This window comes from Marmota marmota, unplaced genomic scaffold (assembly GCF_001458135.2).
Source record: "Marmota marmota marmota unplaced genomic scaffold, marMar, whole genome shotgun sequence".
In the NCBI taxonomy this organism is placed as follows: domain Eukaryota; kingdom Metazoa; phylum Chordata; class Mammalia; order Rodentia; family Sciuridae; genus Marmota; species Marmota marmota.
In genome coordinates this window covers 29,151,038-29,176,229 of record NW_026000108.1, presented here as the reverse complement: position 1 = coordinate 29,176,229, position 25,192 = coordinate 29,151,038, and the positions used below count along the sequence as shown (strand labels likewise).

The 25,192-nt window shown below is 41.0% G+C and overlaps 1 protein-coding gene across 1 annotated transcript in view; it reads left to right on the top strand.

The window, feature by feature from the left end:
• Positions 1-16,819, top strand: part of Rell1 (RELT like 1) — an 85,947-nt gene extending 69,128 nt beyond the window's left edge. The window contains exon 10 of the mRNA XM_015482019.2: positions 14,052-16,819. The gene's annotated coding sequence lies outside the window, so the exon portion shown is untranslated. The remainder of the gene's footprint in view (positions 1-14,051) is intronic.
• The last annotated feature ends 8,373 nt before the right edge of the window (positions 16,820-25,192 follow it).

Here is a 25,192-nt window from a genome sequence, read left to right as displayed (position 1 = left end):
TCAGCCATGCTATCAAAGCATCCAAGGAGCTGTCCGAATCTGAACTTGAAGACAGAGTGTTTACAGTGTACAGAGGGAGGGAAGGTGGGGTGGGGGAGGCTTGGCCTTGAAGGAACAGAGAAGAGGCAAAGTTGCATCTGAGCCCTGGAGCCAGGCTGCCAGCCTCAGATCCCAGTTCACTGCTCACTAACCCAGCATTTGGGCACGGAGCTGCAGCTGTTTCCGCCTCACTGGCAAATGGAAATGACGCTATCTCAAGGGGTGGCAGTGAGATTTCTGGGGACTGACCAGGAAGCCCAGGCTTGGCACACTGGCAGTGCTTGGTGAGTACTGCTGAGTGCTGTGAGTTAGCTCCCTTTGGTGGGTGGTGGGATCAGTGGCATTTGGGTTGAAGTTTCTCCAATAATCTGCCAGGCTCAGAGGAGTAGATGTTCTGGGAGTAATTAAAGAGTTGTGCTCCTGAATCCTCTGGGGCAAAGGGGCTCTGACAGCTTTGGCTTTCTCCTGCTGTTCTTTCAGGCTTGCCTTTGGGGAGATCTGCCCTCTTTCCCTAGATTAGGAGCCAAATGGGACCTTATTTGAAGAAAAGAAACAGTTTAGTAAAGTCTGTCTTTGGCCTTGGGGCCAGTTACTGGTGACCTTGGGAAGGGAGCCAGGCAGGAGCAGGATGATGTAGTGGATGATAATAGCAGCCAGTGTTAATTCAGTATCCTAGTCTTCTAAACATTGTGCTGGTATATATCTCCTGTGTCTTCACTACAAACATCTCCTAAGGGGGTCCATATTATCATCCCAGTTTTCCAGATGAGGAAACTGATGTACAGAAAGGCTAAGTTACATATTGAAAGTCACATAGCTGGAAAGAGAAGTCAAGATTTGAACCTGGGTCTCTGACTATAAAGTCAATTACACCCACCCTTCCATCCACAGAGGGTGCTCATTAAGGGGACTGTTTCCACTGATGATTGAGAACAATGTCTAATATGGTAGCCACCAGTCACCTCTGGGTATTGAAATTTAAATGAATTTATATCAAAAGACTTTACCCTAGTCATATGTCAGGTATTCAATAGCCACAGGCGAGAATCTCCCCTATTGAATAGTACAGAAGTAGAACATTTCCAGCATAAAAGAAAGTCTTATTGAACAAAGAAAGTGGCATCTCTGTATTAGATTTGGATTACTGAGTAACCACGGTAACTTAAGAGAAGTATTTTGATTAAAGTAAAGGAGAACTTGCCTCTCTGGGAAGAGAAGCATCTGGCTATTCAAGTCTAAGGTAGGGAAGGACCAGCAAAGAATGCCTGGGTTTTGATGACAGTGTGTGACAGGTTATCACCTGGATGGCAGGTTAGGCAGATTATGAGATAAAGCTCAGGTTATGAGAATGTGGCTCAGTCTCAGGCAGGAACTATAAGACCCATTAGACCTAGTCCTAAGTAGATTCTGGCTAAGGCTTGGGAAGGTTAAAAGAATTAAGATTGCTCAGGTGGCTTTCTTGGCCCAAATTCTGTCTGTATTTGACTCCAGGAACTTGATCTGATAATCTCAAGTCCTGACCACATGTAACTGGTTTACAATTTGATACTCTCTGCAAAGCCAACTGTCATCTAGCAGGATATTGCATTTGATCAGAAGACATGAGTGAATTCAATGTGAACTTTACCGTTTGAAAATTGTACCTAACAGCCCTTACCCCCTTTCTCCTTGAATGTGAAATAAAGATAGAAATTCATGGATTTAAGGCAAGTGCCAAGGGAGTATTTAGACTCTAACTGGCTCTCCTTAAAAGATAGTCACACTTCTTGTGCTATCCCAATCAGCAGAGGCCTAGACGAGAATGCATTCTCTGAGCCTCCAACTTGCTGTAATAACTTTGAAATTAAAAATCTTTAATTATGGAAATTTTCAAGCTCAAAATCAGAGAGAATAATCTTATGAATGCCCATGATCCATGGAGTAAATTAATTGTAACTCAGCTTTTGGAATTTAGTACATGGCTTGTCTTGAAAGGCCATTCTGTGTGTTAATTTCTCAAATGAAGGTCGTAAGCACAGAGGTTAAACAACTTGTTTAGAGTTACCAGTAAGAAAGTGGTAGAATTTAGTCAAACCCAGTCAGCTTGGTTTCAGGAGTCACAGACTTCATTTAACTGGGTCCAGGAAAATCAGGTCCCTGTTCATGTTGGAACCTACTGGGTGACCCTGTGAGACTACCCCAATAGAGTATGAAATAGACTTTGAAAAAGGAAGAAAGCGAATATTCACTGACATTTAAAAGAAATTATATATTTATTAAGATTTTTCTTATATTTCTTATCCAAGGAAGAGTGACTGGAAAGTTTAATTTGACTTGATTTTCCAACTAGAGAAACCTGAAATTTTTCTGACTGGGTCAAAATCTCTGAATTTAGGCCGAATCAGATTTGTACCAGAATTTAACTAATAAAGTAGGAAAGGGGTGTTATGTGACTTTCATATAATTGGATAATAGTTGAATGTTTTTCCTGAAAGAAGGTTTAGTTCAAATGTGGAATTTTATCTAAGCTATTTTCCTGGAATGCTTTGACTGTAGAATAGGTCCAAATATTCAAATGCAAATGTAGATCTGCCCATTGGTTAGTTTTCCTTTCCCTCCCTCCCTCCATTCCTTCCTTCCTTCCTTTTTTTCCCTTTTTAGGTGGTTTTAATGGAAACTGAACTGAGTACAGTTGGTCCCAGGTATCTGTAGATTCCACATCCATGGGTTCAACTAACTGTGGATCCAGATATTTTTTCTTCTAATTGAGTCTATTCCAAGCACATACACACTTCTTTGTCATCATTCCCTAAACAGTATGGTGTAACAACTATTTACGTAGCATTTACATTGCATTTGGTATTACAAGTAATCTAGAGATCATTTAAAGTTTACAGGAGGACCCATGTAGGTTACATGCAAATACTGTACCATTTGATGTCAGGCCCTTGAGCATCCATAGATTTTGGTATCTTTGGGTCCTGGGACCAGTTCCCCCATGGATCCCAAGGAATGACTGTGTTCTAAATGGAACTGTGTCAACATTGGGGCAGGATTTCTCTCTCCCCATCTTTCCTTTGCTCTTTTAAAAACAAAATCTGTTGTTTGTTCTCTCCTCCCCCTTATTCTTCTCACCCTGCCTATTTGGCCTGAGTTCTTTTCTGTGGCTAGATCTAACTTATACTCTGCCTGATTTATTTTGGCAATGCGGTTAAAATGGTTTCTTTTTTCCACAGAAAATGTGTTTTGATTTCTTCTTAGAAGAATAAGCTTTTGTTCTTCAAAGTTAAATAAATCGAATTGCTTTCAGTCTCCAAATGCCACTGCCTTGTCTTCATTGTCACTGGTCTTTTGCTTTTTAAAAATGATACTGTAGTAAGCATTCTATATTGCGTGTTTCCCAAGGATGTGTTCCTTTTTCCATTTTATAATTCTAGCTTATTAAGAAGTCCTTTGATAAGTTTACATTACCATTTTAAATTTTTTATTTTTTAATTTTTAAAAATATTTGGCACATTTTAAAGTTGTATTATTGGGGTTTGGTTTCTTTCTTTCTAACTTTTTTTTTGGTATTGAGTTGAGTTTCTTACAAGTCCTGGATGTTCACTGCTTGTCAGATACATTTTGCACATATTTTCTAACATTCTGTAGATTGTCTCTTCACTCTACTGATTGTTTACTTTGCTATGAAGACACTTTTATTTGGGAAAGGTTTTTTTTTTTCTTTTTTTTCCCTTCAGTTTGTGGCACTAGGGATCTAATGCAGGGCCTTGTGCATACTAGTCAAGTGCTCTACCACTGAGCCACACTCCCAGCCGTGTCTAACTAATGCTTTTCAGCCTCAGGGTCCTCATTTTTAAAACTATGCATATAGTTTTTAAAATCAATCCTTGGCACAGTTAGTACCTACTAAATATTTACTACTATAAAATCCTCATGCCGTTCTTGGTGGTTCTATCTATTTATGAATCTGCTTCTCATACATCAACTTTTGGGACTGTGGATCCATTCTTAACATTAAGCTTGGATTCTCAGGACATCTCAGGGATAGATAATATCTGGCAAATGCCTTAAGAATGTGCACCATTTTTGCATTTGTGTTACAGAGGCCTTAGATAACTATTCCCCTCTTACGAGAGGTGGAATCAAAAGTAGGAGCAGGACGGATTGGAAAGTTTTGCAGACTTGTGTGCTTTGTTTTAAAGACGGGAGTTGGGGAGTGAAGATGTTGCATGGGCTGAAGTTCTCTGCTTGGCTGTGGCTGCTGTGCTGGTGCTCTGCCCTTGGATAAAAGTCTGCTCTTTACCAGAACCTCCTGAGCTTTGGTGGTTGATCAAAAGTGGCTTCTCCTGAGCTTCTGCCGTCCTCTTTTCTTCTTCTCCTCCTTCCTTTGAGCTCAGTGACTGTGACTGGCATTTGCTGCTTTATTTGCACTTCTCTGAATTGCTTTTCATTTTTTAACTGTCCAGGGAAAGAGGTAATGGTGGGAAATGTCAGGTACCACTAGCTGGTTTATTTTTTTCTCCTGAGTGATATATATATATATATATATATATATATATATATTTTTTTTTTTTTTTTTTTCAGGGAAAACACATATTTAGTAAGTAAAGGGATCCCAGATTTAATGGAAGTCTTTTTAATTTGACTCAGGGGCAATGGAATATACATTTATAAAAAGAAACATCAGCTAAAATAGGCCTGGATGAGGCCACCTGACTGGATCAATCGCTCATCACATTTCTCAAGGGATCCTAGTACTCTCTGTGATGCCTGTCATGCTCCTGAGTGAAGGCCCATGCATGGAGTCTGTCTTCAGTGTGGAGGGGAGGAGGCTAACATCTCTCCAGGACCTGCTATATGAAGAAAAGGCAGTAGAGCTGACCAGAACTGAAAAGCTGAGTGAGGGACCGAAACTTAAAACTTATTTTAGGCATTGTGGATAATAACATCTCCATTTACATTTAAGTAGGCTCAGATTAGCTTTTCCCAAATCCTAGCACTGGGTAGTGATGGGAAAAATTCACACTTTGGAGCCAACATGCTCAATAGCTATGGAATGGGAGGGAGATTTGCTTTTCCTGGCAAGGGGTAAGCCCATGTAGCCCGGTGGTTCACAGTAGTGATCATTTCAGTCTCGCCAGCACTCAGCATGGGAGGGCTGCTTTGGTTGCTTGTGGGATCATCTGATGTCATTTGCCTTTTAAAGTTCTGCCTGGATCAGGGGCAGGTTTATAAACCAGTCTTCTCCCAGATAGACCAAGGTCATAGATTTTTAGAGCTGTGATTGCTAGTTCAGTTCAATTAAAGTACTGTTACATCTTTAAAACATGTATTGAGATCCTATTATGTGCCAGGCACTTTGCTAGGCCATAAGGATCCAGCATTGTGTAAGATGGAGATGGACAGAAGCCAAGCTCTCTCAGGCTTCTCTTGTAGTTTTATAGTAGACTTTTCTCCCTTGTTTCCCTAGTTTCAGAGTTAGACTAACCTCTAGGAGGTTTCATATTATTCAAGGTCATGCTGATAGATAATTACAGAGTTTGTGCTTGGGCTTCCTCAAGGTTCAGTAACTTTACTGTTTCTAATGCATTGAGTGCTACAAGTGTTGGAAATGGAATCTTTTTTTTAGGTACTGGGGATTGAACCAAGGGGTGCTTAACCACTGAGCTGCAACCCCAACTCTTTTTTAAAATATTTCATTTAGAGACAGGATCTCACTGAATTGCTAAGTGCCTGATAAGTTGCTGATGCTGACCTTGAACTCCTGCCTCAGCCTTTTGAGTTGCTGGGATTACAGGCATGTGCCACCACATCCGGCTCAAAATGGAATCTTTTTTTAAATTGAAATATAAGACATGCTTATGAGAAAGTAGTTCAATATCATGAAGGGCTGCAGGATGAAAAATAAATCTTAAAATCCAAAGTGTCTTTACCTACCTGCACCCCTAACCCCCAAATCATCTCTACGTTCCCTTCTCAAGGGGAACCATGGTTATCGGCATCCTCCATGTCCTTTCAGAGTATGCTGTATATACACATGCTTATGCAACACATCTGTGTGCAAAGGTCCCCCCTGCCCTCCACACATGAGAGCCTAGATGCTTGTGGTGCCTTGCTTTTTATGGAAGCTGATAGCCCTGAGGTTCAGGGGTTGCCTTGGCCTGTTGTTTTTATTGTACTCATGCATGACTGAGGACACATTTAAAATGTTAACTGCCTTATTTGTCCTTTATTTTTGGAAATAGCTCCAGTATGTTTTTTGGGGGGCGGTACCAGGCATTGAACTCAAGGGCACTCTGCCACTGAGACACATCTCCAGCCCTATTTTCTTGTATTTTATTTAGAGACAGTCTCACTAAGTTGCTTAGCACCTCGTTTTTGCTGAGGCTGGCTTTGAACTCGAGGTCCTCCTGCTTCAGCCTTCCAAGCCGCTGGAATTACAGGCGTGTGCCACCACACCCGACTAGCTCCAGTACCTTTATGGCCATCCTCTGGGAGTTTTGGGTGGACCTAGAAGCATACTTCACTGTTATCAATGAGTTTTTTTTTTTTTTTAAAGGTTTTTCTTCCACAGCTTTGCTCTGTGCACAGAATATACCAAAACACACACACACACACACACACACACACACACACACACACACACACATATATATATATATATGCAGGATTTAGACAACCTTGGGGACCAGAGATTTTTGTTTTGTTCTATTTGAAACTGTCAACCAAGTCTGCCATCTCCTCTCAGGCAGGGGCCTATTCTAGGCCCTCTCCCTGTTGTTGACCAGGAATTGACCCTCATTTGATCTGTTCTGCCCTGCTGGCCCTGTCAGCCCTTTTACAAGACTTACAAAAGAGGATCTGTGACATCTGCTATTTTTATCGTAAAATCTCTGCAGCATTGAAGACTCATGGAGACTTTGGAGGATATAAGACAGAACTGAAAGGGCTCAATGGAAGCAGAAAATGAAATGGTTTCATAGACTGTATTGCTTATAATTAGAAAGAAGCTGAAATTGATAGTTATAATCACGATTTTTATTTTTCTTAATTTGTACCTTGATACTTTCAGCTCTACTAACATAAATACCTTAAGTGAAAAATAGTGCCTATATTTCATAAGTAACAGGACACAGGATAATACAGCTTTGCAGTGTACGTTCTGGAATCAAACTTCTTATGCTCAAGGTCTGGTCTGTCTCTTCTTGGCTGTGTAATCTTGGAGAAATTACTAACTGTCTGATGCATCAGCTTTTCCATCTAAGTGGGGACAGTAAAAATATCTCTGCTTCATCAGGATGTTGTTCCTTGGCACTAAATAAGTTCTGAATAGGTAATTGTTAGATGTTATCTGAAAATCTGAAGTGCTCTAAAATCTTAAACTTTTGAGAGTCATGGTGCTTAAAAACTCAGATTTTGGACCATTTTAGATGTTGAATTTTCAGATTAGGGATGCTTTACCAGTGAAGTCCATGTAAATATTCTCAAATCTGAAAAACTGAAATTTGAAACATTTGTTCCTAAGAATTCTAGATAAAGGATGTTCAACCTGTACTATATTAAGTGAGTTCTATTTAAACACTTAGTAAATAAGAATTATGTTTTCTCTATTTCTTGACTCTCTTGAGCCTCAGAGAGGCCGGATTAGACATAACCTGTTAAGGTAGTAATAGGATTGTTTTTTCCATTCTCAGATGGAGGATTATTGAAGGCAAATCAGCTGAACTCTAGCCCACAAGCCAAACAGAGAGGCTGTGTCTGACTTGTTTTATTTTCCCTATTTAAAAAAGGTAGTATTGTTCATTGTAACGCCATTCCTCTGTTGCTTAGTGGAGATGTTGTACCAGAGGTATGTTGACACTCTTAGGGAACTGCTGAATTCCATTCAAATAGTTGCCAGTTGAATCCTTTTTTTTCTAAATACAGTGTCATTTTGATTTCAATTACATTTTACTTGAAATATGGCATTTTGAAACTTACCATCCCAAGGGCTGCTAAATCACAAGTGTTCAGTTATTGTCACTTGGGAAAATCATTAGTAAAATATATGATACATTTGAATTGCTATGAGTATATAACGCAATAAAGGGCAATCTTCAGACTTCTCAGTAAGATCTAATCCTGGTGTCAGAAGATTCAAAACTGCAAGGAATGAGTGCACAATTTCATGGGCATTATTCAATAAAGAAGGCAATATAATTTGCAAGAGTAGTACATTTCTATGTTACTTAGAAGAGCTGTTTTCATTTTGAATGGAAAAAAATATCTACCAACATGCATAAAAAGTAGTTTGCCATTGATATTAAAAAGTTAAGATTTTAATTATTAAAACCTCTCCCCTAAATTGGGATTGGAGTGTGGTAACTTGTGGAAGATGCAATGGTTAGTAAACATGAAAAATGCCCTACCTAATAATGAAATAAATACAATGAAAATAGAGATCACTGTTTTTCTCTTAACAAAGATGAATGTCAACATCAGCGTGACCTTGTAGCTCACATCCAGAATGAGACCGTGCTGGGAATAAAAGGGAATGCTCTGAGTAAGCACATAAACCAAGACCTCCCAGGGGAAGCTGGTTTACCTTGCCACCCTGGTTAAGAGGTGAAGGGAAATGGACGTCATCACACTGACGCAAGGAGATATCAGTACGGATAGGTGGTAATGTGGAAATGTCAAGAATGTAAATATGTACTCTTTGCCCAAGTGGTTACAAGCACAGATATTCGGGAATGCAAAGATAATGTTCAAAGTTGTTCTTCTCTTCAGCTTTGTATATAGTAGCAGGTAACTGGAAACAACTTAACTATCCATCAATGGGGATTATTGAATGGATTATATATTACTAAGTAACAGCTTTCAAATGTCAAAGATTGAAATAGAGCTATGTGTACAAATACAGAATAAGTGTTATAGATGAGAAAAAGCTATTATAAACTATCCCAGTTTTGTTTAAGACTTGAAACACCACATCTTATTTTTTCTTGGATTGAAGCTGATCATTTAAATTTCTTCCCTATAAGAGTTGAGCTCCTTGAGGGCTTGGCTGTGATTCTCATCTTTTGTCCTGCCTTCAGGTGGCACCCTTTACATAGTTGGCTCTCAGTGACTCTTTAACAGGTGTGATGTGATAATAGGGTGTTCCTCTGGTCATTAAAAGGCCTGTAGGGACTTCGGGGGGGGGGTAGCTTAGCAACACAGCATGCTCTAAGCACGCCTTGTGAGGCCCGGGGTTTGATCCCCAGCACCCTGCCCCCTCCCCCCCAAAAAAAGAAAGAAAGAAAAGGAAGATCTGGGCAGATTAGCCAAATTCTAGTTCCAATCTGCTTTGAAATAAGTTAAAAATGATTCAGTAATTCAAGAATTTTATAACTCAAATTGAGATGATAATTTTAGTTAACATTTCAGTCCTAAATGGTTCTATGTCTTCTCCCCCATTTCTTTTGTGTGTGTGTGTGTGTATACAACATATATATATATATATGTATGTATGTATATATATATATATACACATATATGTATATATATATTTTTTAAGCTTACTATGTAGTGTTATGTTTGCAAAATTTTTGAAGCAACTTAAATTCTTACAGTTATTAATCAGTTGACAAATGTTAGTAATAGGTTTGACCTCATGGCTTAAACCTTTATATGTGTGTTAGCGTCACCTGGGCACCTTGTAAGAAAGCAAATTCCTGGGCTCTAGCCCCGTGAATTCTGATTTAGTATGTTTGGGGTGTGATCCAAGGAATTTGCAATTTTCATTAATATTTAAGCCAAGTCTAAAGCAAGTTCTGATCATTCTGAGACACTCTGAGGTAAATAGACTGCATAAGGGCTGGGGTGTAGCTCAGTGGTTGAGCCCTTATCTAGAATGGGCAAGGGAGGCCCTGGGTGCTATATCCCCAGCACTATCAAAAAATAAAAAAAGTAAAAAGGTAAAATAGCAAGGTGTGAATATTAATTTATAGGATTTAACACACAATTTATACCAGAGAAAGATTTAAAGCACTATAAACCCCTAAGTACACTCTGATGCATTCCCATTAATCTGCACCTGCCAAGATGCCACCCTATGTAGGCAGGGCTACTACAGGGTGCTAGTGTCATGTCTGTGGTAATTGCTATGCCAAGATGCCACCCTATGTAGGTAGGGCTACTACAGGCTGCTAGTGTCGTGTCTGTGGTAATTACTATCTGTGGGCATGTGACCACACAGTGTTCAGGAGAACCTAGTACAAGAAAATCTTCTCACTAAGAGTTTTGAGCCTTTAAATTACCAACAGAAATCACAGATTATCAGTAAATGATCACATAGATGTAGCCCCAGGACTTCATTGTGAATTTTGATCTCATAATCTTTATAACTCTGTTTCTATAAACAACTTTCCCATTTATTTTATTTAAAAGTGTTCTAGAAAATTATTATTCAAGTTGTGTGTGCCTGTGGCCTGTGCCTTTCAATGTTTTCAGAATTCAGTGTCCTGTAGGTGCAGTTTCTTCCTGTCTCTGTCTCTGTCTCTGTCTCCCTCTCTCTCTCTCTCTTTCTCTCTCTCTCTTTTATGGAACCAGAGCTCTAGCATGCTAGATAAGAGCTCTACCACTGAACCATACCCCGTCCTACAGATGCACTTTTGATCTTCTTTGGGACTGGGTGTCTTTTACAGTGTAGGCTTTTGGCATCATTTAACTGTTCCCATGACCATAATGACTTTCCCTGGAAAGGCCCTACCAGTGTTTCTGGCTTCTGCATTTTCCTCCTTTTGCCCTCCTCCCATGTAGGTGGGGAGCAGAGAAGTGAGGGTACCAGATCAGTGATGCCTGGATGTCGCCCTGGAGATCAGATGACAGTGCAGTGTGAGCATGCCCATGTTACCTTCCAGGTCTGACCACCTGGAGCAGACTCCCAGCTTTCCTCTCGGAATTTGTATGGTCTTGGACAAGTAATAGAATCTGTAAGCCTCAGTGTTCTCCTGTGAAAATGGGAATTGTCACTGAGTCATAGAGTTATTGGAAAGATTGAGTTAAAGAACCTGGAGTACTTAGCCTGCCGGTACCTGGCACTTAGAAAGACTGCAAATGTCAGTGCTGTTAAAATGGCAGTGCTGTTGTTATTAATCAGAAAGTGTTTTCATTCCTTAATACCCTGCCCTTTGTGGTCTGGCACACAGTATCCATTAATTTGCACAGGTTTCTAGTTTCTTGAAACATTTTTCTAATTTTTAAAGGGACCAGATCCTTTTTACTAGAAGGTCATTTTTAACAAGGCACACATAAATCCTAAAACACTGAAGCTTCTGTGGAAACTAACAATGATAAAACTGTGGCTTCATCTTTACAATTAAGATGATGCAGTGAACAATGAGCTTTAATGAAAAAGATAGTCTTCCTTTGATCCAGATAAGTCTTTGGTAGTGAAAGTCTTAAGTTTTGTCCATCAGTCTTGTTTCAGGAGGGAAGTGGTTACACTTGGGAGTTTTGAATTTTGTTTTCAGTATAAGGAAGTTTTACTAAGTTTCTTCCAACTTGAGCACTCTGTGTAAAACTGTAACTACCAAATTTCCCAACACTTTTATTGGTGCATAGTGTAAAGAATTACTACGATTTCAAAGTAGGTATTTGTTCATCAGCGAGAATGTATTCAAGACTGTGGAATGAAATAAGAAGGAATTTAGCAATGTGAAAATGTACTGTAACACAGCCTGCAATTTTTAGGCACCTCATTACACTACCAGAAATAAGGCCACAGTTAGAAATTTACAAGTCATAGAGCATGTGGTGTCTTCTTTCCCTGTAGATCATCATTATAAGATATTTACCTGAATATTCATAGCATCATGCCACTAAAGTGCTGCTTTTTAGGATTTGTGTGTTTAGAAGGAGAGACCAGAATTGCAAGAATTTTAAAAAGATTGATTTACCTATTTCTGCTTAGTTTCTGATATTAGTAGTAAGGGCTTGAAGCAGCATATATCTTTTAATTATTCTCTCAAAGATATTTGCGCAGTGTAGTCTTAATCAGCTGCAGAAGACAGCTGTTGAAGAAAGCTAATGTGATTGTTTAGAGCAGAGAATTGGATGATGGTCCTAATAGCTACTCTGGGAGTATTCTGAATGCTTGGCCCCATATAATGCATTGTGCATACACCATCTTACATAAAGCCCCCAGCAACCCTACAAGAGCAGGCTACAGGGATAGCACAGGTTTAACAGTTAGAAATGGGAGTCTGTACTTGAATCCAGGCTTCTAGGCCAGATTCCTCATTGTTAGTCCTTCCTGTGGTCTTGCTTGTCGACTCCTTAAGATTGGTTGAATCTGTTGCAAAACACTCTCAATTTGAAGTTCTCCTAGGTTGGAGTGAAATCTGTCAGTGCAGTGGAACATTGCACACCAGGCCTGACATCCTGTGCCCTTGACTCAGTTATTTTTCTTGATACAAAAATATCTAGGTCTAAGAAGCACATAAAGAGGAGACATAAAAATAGTGGAATAACTGTTTTTTAGATAATGGCCTAGTTTAAGGTTTTCTGGAAAATCTTAACATGTTTTGCCTTTTCTTTTTCTTTTTTTCTAGTACCATTTATGTATTTTTTCATTGCTGGCCCTTCTGGCTTTTTCTGTGCTGGATTATTTCTTCTTTATTGACTCCTTCCTAAAAGTAGCCTTTGACTGGACTTTGGTCAGCTTTATAGACCAATGTGTGGCTCAGCCCTGCTAGTAGTGGCAATGCATTGCAGAGAATGACTTATTTCATTATAATTTAAATTTGATTCATGTCACTTTAAGGAACAGGGTTTCATTTCCTTTTTTAGCTAAGGGGATAACACAGTCTCTTACCTAACTCCTCTCATTTGGGAAATCAATTTTAATTATTAATATCTCTTCCCTTTTTTCTCCTCTCTCATAACCATTGTAAATCATTATGAATGACAGAAAAGGATAATAGGATGATATTAGAGTACATGTCTTGAAAGGTGAGCTGTAAAATAAATAATATGTCCTTAAAGTAAGGCACCTCTACTGATTTTTGTTATTCATATTTCTTCAGACTGTTGCATCTCCGCTTTTGCTTAGTACTTACGAAAGACACAGTTTTGGCAGACTGGAGGATGTTCTGTCCCTTAACCTTGTCTCGCTCACCTGCATGGTGTGTGTGTGTGGTTCCTTGTGCACTGGCGGCTTTTATAATTTTAGTCCCATCCTGGGTTAACTCAGTCTTCAAGAAAGCAAAGGGAACAAGACTGTCAGTGATGAGGTATTTGTAAAAAGTCTTTTGGAAAGTAGAAAACTTATAAATATGGGGCTTTATTTGTAATAACAAGGGCAGTTGTTGGAAAGACTTAAAAATACAACCAGAACCCTCAAGTACAATGAAGACCTAAGGGATCCGAGCATAGCTCAGTAGTGGAGACTGGTCTGGCGTGTGTGAGCCCTGGTTTCTATCCCCACATGGCAAAAACAGACATATACCCCCAAAGGCAACAAAGACCAAAGATCAAGCATTCCATGATTGTGTTCTCTTTGTCTGATGGAATCCCAGTTGAGCTGCCCTGAGCCCAGTAGAGACCAGGGTTCACTCCATTTGGTGTGGCTTCAGAGACTCCCTACTGGATGCATACAAGGTTCCATGTGAATGAGGATCTTCCTTCTGCACTCATCACCTGAGAGTGTGGTGAAGGAGGTGAAGAACGTGTTCCCCTGGAGAATGAATGATAAGGAATAACTCACGGGGACAAGGAGCCCACCTGCCACCCGAGAAGCATGTGTAAAACAGATTGATGCTCCATGCTGCGGGGGTTCTCATTCTCCATCTTTTGGTTTCGCAGACCTTGAAAATGGGGTTCTTTTTGGAATTGTAGTACTTAATTTCCTTAGACTGGGTTCTAGATACCATGTATAAATGGGTGAAGGACAGAGCATGGGTTACAGATCTTTTGTGTGTTTAAATATTCAGTTATTTGAATTATCAGATCAAGATGTGTTATGTTTACCTCTTGTTAAAGCTTTCCTTCTTTATTTTCTCTTGCAGCAGTGACTTTATTTGAAGAGTTCTAAGAGACTGAAAATTTACAAGATATGAAGTCGCCTAAGGAATATTTTTATATATTTTATACAATTTCTATCATGAAGCCAGCCGGCATGTGGATACAGCCTCAAAGGGAATATTGTTACTGTGCTAGAAACAGAATTCAGTTTCCTTTGAAACAAGTTTTGGTTTAAAAAGTGTCTTGAAAAAATGTATTACATTTTCAGGGAGGGAAAGAGCTCATTTTTTTAATCTTGTCAGTGGCCCCCAGCCACCATCTGTCCCAGTTGTCTATCCCTGGGCTTGGGGTACACACTGTTTCCCCTTAGGATCATTATGTGACATACTGTGGAATTAGTCCTGTATAGTCTGAGCTCATGCTCTGTGTATATGTGTGTTTCCCTTTCCATCCCCCCAAAGTTTACCATCCCCTTTTGATACTGATTGCAAGAAAATCTCCAATCATTTCACCTCTAACCTTCCTTGCATTGTCTCACACATTAGATTTCCTAGCCAGACTGTTACAAACAAAGAAACTTGAGTGACAAAAGGTCCTTGGAAATAATCTAGTCTAGTACTGAGAAATTGATCCTCCAAGAGATGGGGAGTCCAGTGGGACCAGATGCTAGACCTTGGCTTCCTAGTCCAAGAATTCAGCATTAACTCTGCTACCACCTTGCCACTCCCAGGTCACTGTTTTAGTCAGTTTTGTTTTGGTTATTTTCTTCACTGCTGTGATCGAAAGAACTGACAAAAACAATTTTAGAGAAGTAAAAGTTTACTTGGCACTCATGGTTTCAGAGGTCTCAGTCCATAGGCAGCCAGCTCCATTGCTCTGGCCTGAGATAAGGCAGAGCATCATGGCAGAAAGAGTGTGACAGAGAAAAGCAGCTCAGGACATGGCACCAGGAAGCAGAGAAAGAGAGAGCTCTTGCTCACCAGGGACAAAATATAAACACCAAGGCATGCCTCCAGTGACCTAACTCTTTCAGCCACACCCTACCTGCCTGCAAACACCATCCATTTAATCCGTTCAAGTGGATTTAATGCAGTAATTAGGTTAAGGCTCAAAACCCCATCATTTCACCTATACACGTCCTTGTATTGTTTCACACTAGCTTTTGGGGGACACCTCATTTAAACCATAACAGTCACTTATCTAATGTTAAGAGGGTTTTTTTTTTTAAACTTGAGCTAAGCAATTCTCATTTATTTAATCCACTTAATAATGGGGGAAAATAGTTTAAAGGCACACACAGACACACTCACAAATCCTTGTTTCAAACTGGGCATGGTGGCACATGCCAGTAATTCCAGAGACCCAGGGGGTGGAGAGAGGAGGATCACAAGTTTGAGGCCAGCCTCAGCAACTTAGCAAGACCCTGTCTCAAAATAAAAAATAATGGGGTAAAAAGGGCTGGGGATATGTTTCAGTGGTTAAGTACCCCTGGGTTCAATCCCCAGTACGAATAAATAAATAAAAATCCTTGTTTTGACCAACTTGCGGCCAAAACAAAACAACCCACTTGTCATATAAGCTGGACCTGTGCGAACTTCTGCCTGCCTGTCCTTGTGTTCCTGCTTCCAATCTCATAACTAATGCTCGGTATTAAGATTCCTAGTGGCCTGGGAAACACACACACACACACACACTCATTCACTCACTCACTCACTCTGTCTCTCTCCTTTCCTCCCTCCCTCCCTCTCCCTCCAACTTTACATTTTAAGGAGCAACTGAGAACATAGAGGCCAGGTTAGTATTTTTGGTAGATCTGTGGTTAGGTGAGGTACATGTCTCTCCCACCTTCCTCTCTCCGTCCACATCAGTGTTGGTGATCGAGTGCCTTCAGTACTTCTTTTATTTCAAAGAGAAAAAGCACATTTCTCATTTGGCTCCCAAAAATTGTTTCTGTAAAAATATATTTCCAAGTATTACTGTAAATATACTTACTTGATTCTGTTTCTGGCATTAAACTAAATATTTTTAACCTTGAAAATGATGGTAGATTTAATTTCATGTGAATTCTTACTAACAACTAATAAATGAAATATGTGTGTACATTCATATACATAGGACAGAAGTCATTATGCAAATTCACTGGGTCCATCAAGTACTAGTCTAGAAATTTTAGGGGTGTGTGTTAATGTAAATAATATATATGGGGTTTAGGCCAATAGATTTACATAAAAATAAAGCATAATATTTTTGCTTTAAAAATATGCCCTCTGAATGGTGAGGGATAAGTGTAAGATATTCTTCAGCTTTAATGATGTTTTAATTTTATTCAAGTTGGAGCACTTTTTTTATAGCAATACCATAGGCAAGAGAATACTCAGAAATATTTAAGATTGTATTTATACCAAGGGTACATTTTAAATATTTTCTAATACTTGAGCAGTTTTTGTCTGACTGGCTTACAGATATGCCAAAAGTTAAGCATTCAATATTTTCAACACATACGCTTTTTTCTGGTTTATATTCTCTGATGAGAATTCTTAAGTGTTCCCAAAGCAACCGATGTTTACAGGTCTTGTGTTTTTTCCTCCCTCTCTAGAAGGATTGGGATCCACATTAAACTTACTATCCAAAACACTAATGATGGACAGCTTCTTGGTGTCATAAATGAGTTGGCCACCACCTTGATGTAAACATTTGTAAAGGAAATTTTTTCACTGTTTTGAGTGTCAAATGTATTTTTAACTGTCTGGTTTGTACTTTTGCAACTTTTGTACTACCAAAGCAGAGTTAAAAATAAAAACATTAAACAATGTGTTGTTCTGAATGATCCAATGGTTGGGTACCTTGTACACTGAAGATACAGTCGAGGTAGTGTAATTTATTGAGCTTACTTTTACAGGACCCAATTTTTTAGGTCTTGAAAATTCAAGTGCTCATTTGACTGAGGTTCCTTGTTAGATTTTACCTCTTGTTGTACTTCTACCCCGCCCCCCCATAATTATTTTTTAAATTTGGGTATGCTTTTGGACATAGAGAAGAGTTAAGAAAAGAAATACAGAGTTCATGTATAGCCTTCACTCTGTTACCCTGTATGTTAACGTTGTATATGACCAGACAACAATGATCAGAACTAAAAAATTAGCATTGTTCCAAAGAATTAAACAACAAATTATTTGGCTCTCAAGAGTTGTCCCACCAATATTCGTTTTCTATTCCATGGTCACCCATTGCATTGCATTGCATTGATGGGTCTCAGTCTCCTGCCCCTGTGATTGTTCTCCAGGTTTGCCGCAGTCTGGCTGGGCACAAAATCATGAGCCACTCAAGCAGGAACAAACTTTATTTTTGAAACTCCCCGCCAATGCTCCGTACACTCCCGGGGGAAAAAATGCCTACCAACACACGCGGAGTTCTCCCAGACTGGCAACAGGAAATCCCTCCTCCGGAATTCCCTCCTACCACACTTCCCCAACCAATGGGAACTCTTCAGGAGTCCCGTAGCTGGCCGAGGTGGACAGCAGGGGTCTAATATCCATATGAATACAGATCTTAACATATAATCATATCATCTCAATGGCTTGCTGGCGTCACCTTTCAACCAAAAAATGCCATGCATCATACTACTTGGCTATGGCTCTTAGCACAGGTTGATCTTGTGTTTCATGATTTTGACTTTGTACTTCCTAGTTCTTTTGTAGAATGCCTGAAACTTAGGTTTTCCAGCTGTTTCTCATAATTAGATAGAGGTTTTACATTAGAGAAAGGATAACACATGGGTGACATATGCTTCCCATTGTGTCATCTTAAGGGGACATGATAAAGCTGTGTGATGACCTAGTGATATCCACTTGGATCGTGGGGTTGAAGTGGTGTCCAGCAAGTGTCACTCTGGTAAAGTTACTATTTTTCCCTTGTAATGAATAAATGTTTGTGAGGAGATACTTTGGAATTAGATGCACACTTTATTTGTGCTTAAAATGTCATCTGGTAATTTTACCATCTGTAATAGTTTCCTAGGATTCCCAATAATGACTAAAATCTGGGTGAACTAAAACAACATAGGTTTATTCTTTCACGGTTCAGGAGGCTATAGTCTGAAATCCAGTTGTACGCAGAGTTGAGTCCTAAAGCTCCATGGGAGAATCAGGCCCACACCTTCTGCGGTCAGTGGCGGGTGGTGGCTCTTGGCCTTTCTAGGTTGGCAGCTGCTTTGCCTCATGATCTCTGTCTTCATATGGCCTTCTTCCCTGTGTGTATGTCTCCGTCCTTTCCCCTCCTTATAAGGCCATAAGTCATTGGATTCAGGGCCCACAGTAATCCAATGTGACTCTGTCTTGATTACATTTACAAAGACCCTATTTCCAAATAGGGTCACATTCACAGATGCTGGGAATTCAATGTCAACATGTCTTTTGGGGGACGCAGTTCAACCCGCTCCACCCCCCCACTGGTTATTACTGATAAGAGCTCTTTCAGGTTGGGCCTTTGGCCTTTGGTGTGGCTCCATCCTTTCCTTTTCTGTCCCCCTCCCCTATCTTTTATTGCTTTCTGGAGCACCTTGAGATGCTGCAGGCTCACCTCTTTGTATGCTCCTTGCCCCAGACCTGCAACCAATCACTAATCCAAGGATCCCTGGTTTCTTTATTTGGAGAATGATGGAGAAATAAAGATGAGGATACTAGTGTGCTTGTTGATACTGGTGTCCCAGTTTGTAGGCCTCCCCTGTGTGTGCGTGTGCACATGCATGTACACACACACTCACACACACACCCCAACCCATGCATGTGAACACACTGCTCTGTTTCTATACCCTAAATAAGAGCCTGGGTCTGATTCCTGACCCCATCTTACTCCATGGGATTCACTTAAACTTTCTGCTTTCCTTATTTTAAAAATTTTCTTCCTACATAATAAGAACATCTCACTCTTATTATCTACAATGTTTTTACATAATTTGTCCAACCCTATTTTAAGTAAAAAAAATTTTTTTAGCCTACCACATGTAGTCAAGCCAGCTGAACTTAGGTCAGCTCCCCTTTGTCCTTTTGAGAAGTGGTTACGTGATTCTTTGGTAGCACTCATTTGTTACTGTCTGCATTCCAGCTTTCCTTCATATCCTGGCTAAAATTTTTAAAAGTGTGTGTGTGTGTGTGTGTGTGTGTGTGTATTTTTTCACACTTTGTGGTGCCTCATTGAATTTTGGTTTGGGATTTTCGTCTGTGTTTTCCTTGAAAACAAGATCAGTAACAACTTATGCTAAGCAAGTGGAAAAGTTGACATTATAATTTTTGCCTCACGAAAACCCAGAAACTTGGAACATATGCACCAGCAGGGGTGTTAGAGCCCCCCTGCCCCGATTTCTTGTTTCATGGTTGAAAGGGATCTCTGGGGTGATAGACTTGGTTTTTAATTCTTCAGCCTTTTGCATAACTCCTCTATTACAAGTGGGATGCAGAGTCACTGTCTGGCTCAACTCCTAGGGGAGCAGCAAGCAGTTGGAAATGTGGCAGATAACCTAATGTCAACCCGACGGTGCTAGGCTGGACCCTGGCCTCTGGCAGCTCTGGGCAAGTCTGCCAGGGGGACCTGCCCTGGGTCTTGTTCCTTCAAACCCATCTTGCTAGCTAGGCTTTCTGTGCCCCAAGGTGATGCAGTGACTAGGTGGGGGAGCTGGTCCCTCTGCTGGGGACTTGGAAGCAGGTGGGCTTATTGCCTAGTGCTTGCCTGTGATGAAGGCACTTGGGGTCCCACTTCCAGTTCTTGTATCCTCTGACCCTTTTCTCTTGGTGGGCATGTTAGTATTATGCAAAGACAGCTTTCTTGGGGGAGCTCTGTCCATGAGTTACATCCCCAATCCTTTTTGATTTTTTTTATTTTGAGTCTCATTCAGTGGCTGACCTGGAACTTGCGATCCTTCTGTCTCACCTCCTGAATAGCTGGGATTAAAGGTGTGTACCACCTCACCCCGCTACAGATCCAACTTCTTTCCCCATCTTCCTGGGACCATTCTGCAAACCTGTTCTCAGATCTTTCCCAGAGGTCCCTAAAGGTAGCTACAAACACCTGCCTAGGAGGTGGCGTTGCCCATCCAGCTCAGCTAGTGTCAGGATCCCTTGCCACTCAGCCACTGTGTACAGAGCAGGTATCTTGCCCCCTCTGCTGGCCGAAGGCAACCAATGCAGGCGGTTGGCGTCTTGTGGCTATTACCTTTCAGGCCTCCTGCACAAAAAGTACCCATGAATTTTTGCTAAATGAATAAATAGACAAAAGTCTACCTTTAAAAGTGAAAGAATATCATTAGCTATTTTATGAGTAAAACACTAAATTTGAGTTTTTCCTTACTCCTTTCTGATCCTGCCAGCTTATTTATTTATTTATTTTTCTCATTAGAAGGTTCAGTTCCTTACTTTGGAGCTTGTGTTCCTGTGGCTGTTGCCTTGGATGCTGGCAGTGATGACTAAGTTCCATTTTGGAGGGAATTCCATAAATACCCTACTTCCTTCTTGGAAGTGTTGTAACTATTGGAAGCAGCTTGGTCTCAAGAGCATTAGTATGACCTTTCTTATTGAATTTGGACCCTGGATCTGCTGCTCACTACTGTGAGATATTGGGAAAATTACCTTATCTTTCTGAGCCTCAATTTCTTCCTCCGTAAAATGACCTGTATCAAGGGGTTTTAAGGGTTAGAAAAATGCTGTAGTCACAACACCTGTTGTAATCTCCAGCCAGTGCATTTTATGTTGCTATAACAAAATCCCTGAAGCTAAGTTCTTTATAAGGAAAAGAGGCTCATTTTGGCCCATGGTTTTGGAAGATGAAAAAATCAAAGTATGGACCTTCACATTGGTGAAGTTCTCATGCTTGTTAAAACATGGCAGGTGGCATCATATGGCAGGTGTGTGGGCAAAAATGGTGGGCAAGCCCATACAGCAGGGGCAAAACACTAGAGTTTGCTTTATAACCGTCTGCTCTTGAGACAACTAAATGCAATCCCACAAGGTCCCACTCACTTCTGAGAGACCTAATCCAAGCTGAAGAGACATAACCCAGTCCTTCAAGAAATACTAACCCATTTATAGGGTGATGCCTGGGTGACTTAATTATTTATTTTAGCATGCATTTGGGTGGGGACAAACCATAGCACTTGGTAATGGGCCTGTGTGCATCTGTCCCTCTGTAGCTAATCAAAGTAGACAGAGGGGCCCAGCACACACAGCTTTGTCTAAGAGTCTGTCTGGACTAGGACATTTCTTATTCTGAACTGAGCCACAGTTAGAATTGAAAGTCCTCAGGGGAGAGCCACAGAGTGAAGGAGGGCCCAGGTTTTGAAGAGAGAGACGTCCAGGGGCAGGGGCAGTCAACTGCCAAGCCTCCACCAGCCCAGCGCTCGTACCTCTGGGAATGACACCCTCTCTTTTGGGAATCCTTCTTCCCTCTCCTAAAACTCACTGGGGTCCCCTGTTCCCCTGACTGCAGCTGAACATCCCCACGATGGGCTGGTGACTCAAAGGAGCCCCTCCTTGCAGCTGGAGAAAGTGTCAGCTTGGGGCCCGGTGGGGACTAGCTGGAAAGGAAGGGAACGTGCAGAAGGAGGGAGGAGTCCTGCCTGCTTTCAGCCTGGTTCCCCTGTCCCTGAAGTACATTTCGTGGACGTTTCAAGGAGATTCCTCCTTCGTCTTACTTAGTTTGGGGTTCTATCCCTTGTGGCCAAAAAAGCAAATGAAAACGACTCGTGGTTAGTGCAGGTATTCACAGATTCCTGAGGAGTCACAGAGCCACGTGGGTTGTGCAGCCTGGCTTTCAACCCTACAGCCAAGACGGCCAGAGCTGCCTTGGCTCAGGTGCCCAGAGTTCTGGCCACATGGATTTCAGTTCTGGAATGATCTTGCAAACCCTCTCCCCTCATCACCTCAGGGTTATCCCTTCCACCACCTTCCCTTGGTCTGGCCCAGCGCTTACGGTCACAGCTCCCAGTAAGAGCCAGATTTGGCCTTCCGATGCCTCGGCCACCTGTGACCTTGACCTCTTAGGACTCCAGTTTTCTAACCATAGAGTGAAGACAGTGCGTGCCTTCCAGGGTGGTTGGAACACGCCTGAGCCCGTGTGTCCCACACTGGGCACAGTTGATGCTCACTCATGGACACTGCATAGATCTGTCTATTGGCCTCAGAGCTGCCAAGTGCCAGAGTTGCCAAGTCAAGCCCTCCATAGTGAGATAGGACTTTGGTCAGTTGGTTCTAGATGTTCCTGCCACATTCACATTTTTAACCTTGACCATGGACCAGAAAGAGCCCGGTACAAGAGGCACACAGCACCCACCAAGCCTGAGGTTCTCCAGTGCTCTGTCCAGCCTTATGTGAAAGAATGAAATTTTTTCCCCCTAATGTTGAATGAACCCATATCTACAAGATAAGGGGGGTGTGTTCTCTTTCTGTTTGCTGAAATTTTATCCTATCATGCTTCTGAGAAGATGGGCTTGTCAGTGAGTTTTAAAAGAACTAGATTTGTTTTTATGTCCAAGTTGATCCAGTTGAGAAATCTTAGGCAAAATACTCTCGGAGTGATAACATTATGACCCAAGGCAATATCTCTGAGTAAGCCATGCTAAATAAAAACCAAACCAGAGGCTGGGGCTGTGGCTCAGCAGTAGAGCACTCACCTAGCATGTGTGAGGCCCCGGGTTCGATCCTCAGATTGAGCTTTTTATATTCGACCACATAAAAATAAAAAGTAAACAAAGTAAAGGTATTGTAAAAAAAAAATGTTAAAAAAACAAGCACAATCATCCCATAATAATGAAAATAAAAACTTTAAGTGACCCATGTTGCATTTTTTTCTTTAGATGATAATTATTGATGTGGGTAGAAAAGGATTTATTTATCCACTTTAGAAATTACACTGGGCATGGTGGCCCACGCCTGTAATCTCAGCATCTCGGGAAGTGGAGGCAGGAAGATGGCAACTTCAAAGCCAGCCTCAGCAACTTAGTGAGGCTCTAAGCAACTTAGTCCTGTTTCTAAATAAAAAATAAGAAGGGCTGGGAATGAGGCTCAGTGGTTAAGTGACTCTGAATTCAATCCCTGGTACAAATAAATAAAAAAAAAAAAAAAAGAAAGAAAGAAAAAGAAGTTACTATTGTTAGAAGAGGTCGGGAGAACTTTCGTGGGTAGCAATCAAGTTTCAGTTACTTCAAAGTGTGTTGAATGCTCCTCAGGAAAGTGGCCAATGACCTTAGCCAGGAATAGAGTCACATCTGACATTTACCATCTACCTCGAGCTGGATATATGCTAACCATTTAGTATGTCATGTAAGTCTCATGACAGTGCAGGGAGAGGTACAGCCATCATCTCCAATTTACAGGTGATGAAACCGAGGAACCAAGTTTCAAGATATGGTCAGGGTAGAGTATTTAAAAACAAATGAAGTTTTATCTAGAGAGAGAGAGAGAGAAAAAAAAAAAAAAGGAAGAATTTCCCTATTTTCCATCATGTGTGCAAATAGGTGCCCTTTTGGTGAAAAAGTAAGTCTAAGTTCAAGACTGGAGGCCAGGTCCTGGTACAGTGACACAGGGCACACAGATGACCAAGCTAGGGACATCAGGATCTCTTTGCTCACATCTCATTCATTCTTCATAGGCCTGCTTAGAGGTACTGATGAAAGAGGTAGGAAGAGAACAGAGGCAGAGTGGGGTAGCAAGGGACAGGACATATAGCCAAGACGGATGAGCATGTGCTATGTGGCAACCTAAAATTCTCTTCATTCTTCAGGGGATCTGGTTTGTCAGTTATAACAATTTGCTACTGTCTGCCTCGGCAACCCAGGAAAGACATTGAATTTCATATTTATACGATAGTGCAATTTCTCCCAGTAAAAAGTTAAACCTAAGTTCTTTTTTTTTTTTTTAGAGAGAGGGAGAGAGAGAAAGAGAGTTTCTTTAATATTTATTTTTTCGTTCTCAGCGGACACACATCTTTGTTTGTATGTGGTGCTGAGGATCGAACCCGGGCTGCACACATGCCAGGCAAGCGCGCTACTGCTTGAGCCACATCCCCAGCCCAACATAAGTTCTTAACTCAAGGAACCTACATGTCCTATATCAGTAAAATAATCTCAATTCAACACTGAGATTTAACTTGGTAAATTTGGTGATGCCGTAACTGGCTAAGGATGGTGGACTATGGTGATGCATGGGTCACACTTGCTGCGTCACTGTCAGGTGCATCAGTGCTTCCAAATTGTCCAGGAGTTTGTAAAGGGTCACGTCTTCAACACCGCTTTTCTGAGAAGTGTCTCCATGCTGCAAAAGAAGACACTACACACTACACACTACACAGGGAGGATGCTCAGCCAGCTGTGAGGCCACCTGGGAGATGAAGCCAGTCTGGAATTCCTTCCAGTGTAAACATCTGACCTTCCTTGGATGTTCTTTGGGGAAGCCTGAATATTGGGGTAAAGATAAAAAGGGTCAGGATTGCCTTGGGGCAGGGGGAGGTTGAAATTTTAAGCCATCTGTTAACTCTTTGAAGTATTGCAAAATGCTATTTTCATATACATATAATTTATCTATTATATATAATCATAAAACACAAATATATATATATATATATAATTTTATATTTTAAGATATATAAAATTTGAGAGAGCTGTCAGTTATGGGGAGCTCTGCAGCAGGTCTGATATAAGATTCTATGCATTTGTAGTGCAGAAGTGTGTTTCTGGAAAAGGCAAGGCTTAGTGGCTAATACCTTCCTTTTCCTTTCCTTGTCTGAATTTTGGAGGTGTGAGGAAACTGGCTAAGGACGGTGCATCTGTTTTGGAGGTGCTAGAGGGGAGTGGGAATGGTGGCAGCTGTCCAGTCCTTACTTCCCTGAATCATAGGCTAAAGTCCCTTCCATGCCACAGTCAATGTGAACACAATCTTCCAGCTTTTTCCAACCAGCTCTCTCCCAGGCTTTTGGGTTTTGAGGATCTGCTGTGGCAGAGACTAAGTTGGCCACCTCAAAACTCAACATCCACTCTCCCCCTTTTTGGTACAAAATAAACATCCCGTGTTTATTTGAGAAAGCCAAGTACACAACTGGGCTGATGACTTTCCTCTTTTGCAGTTAGATGTGGCCAAGTGGCCAGATGTTGACCAATGAAGTAAAAGTGGAAGGGTTGAATTATACTTTGGGGAGGTTCTTA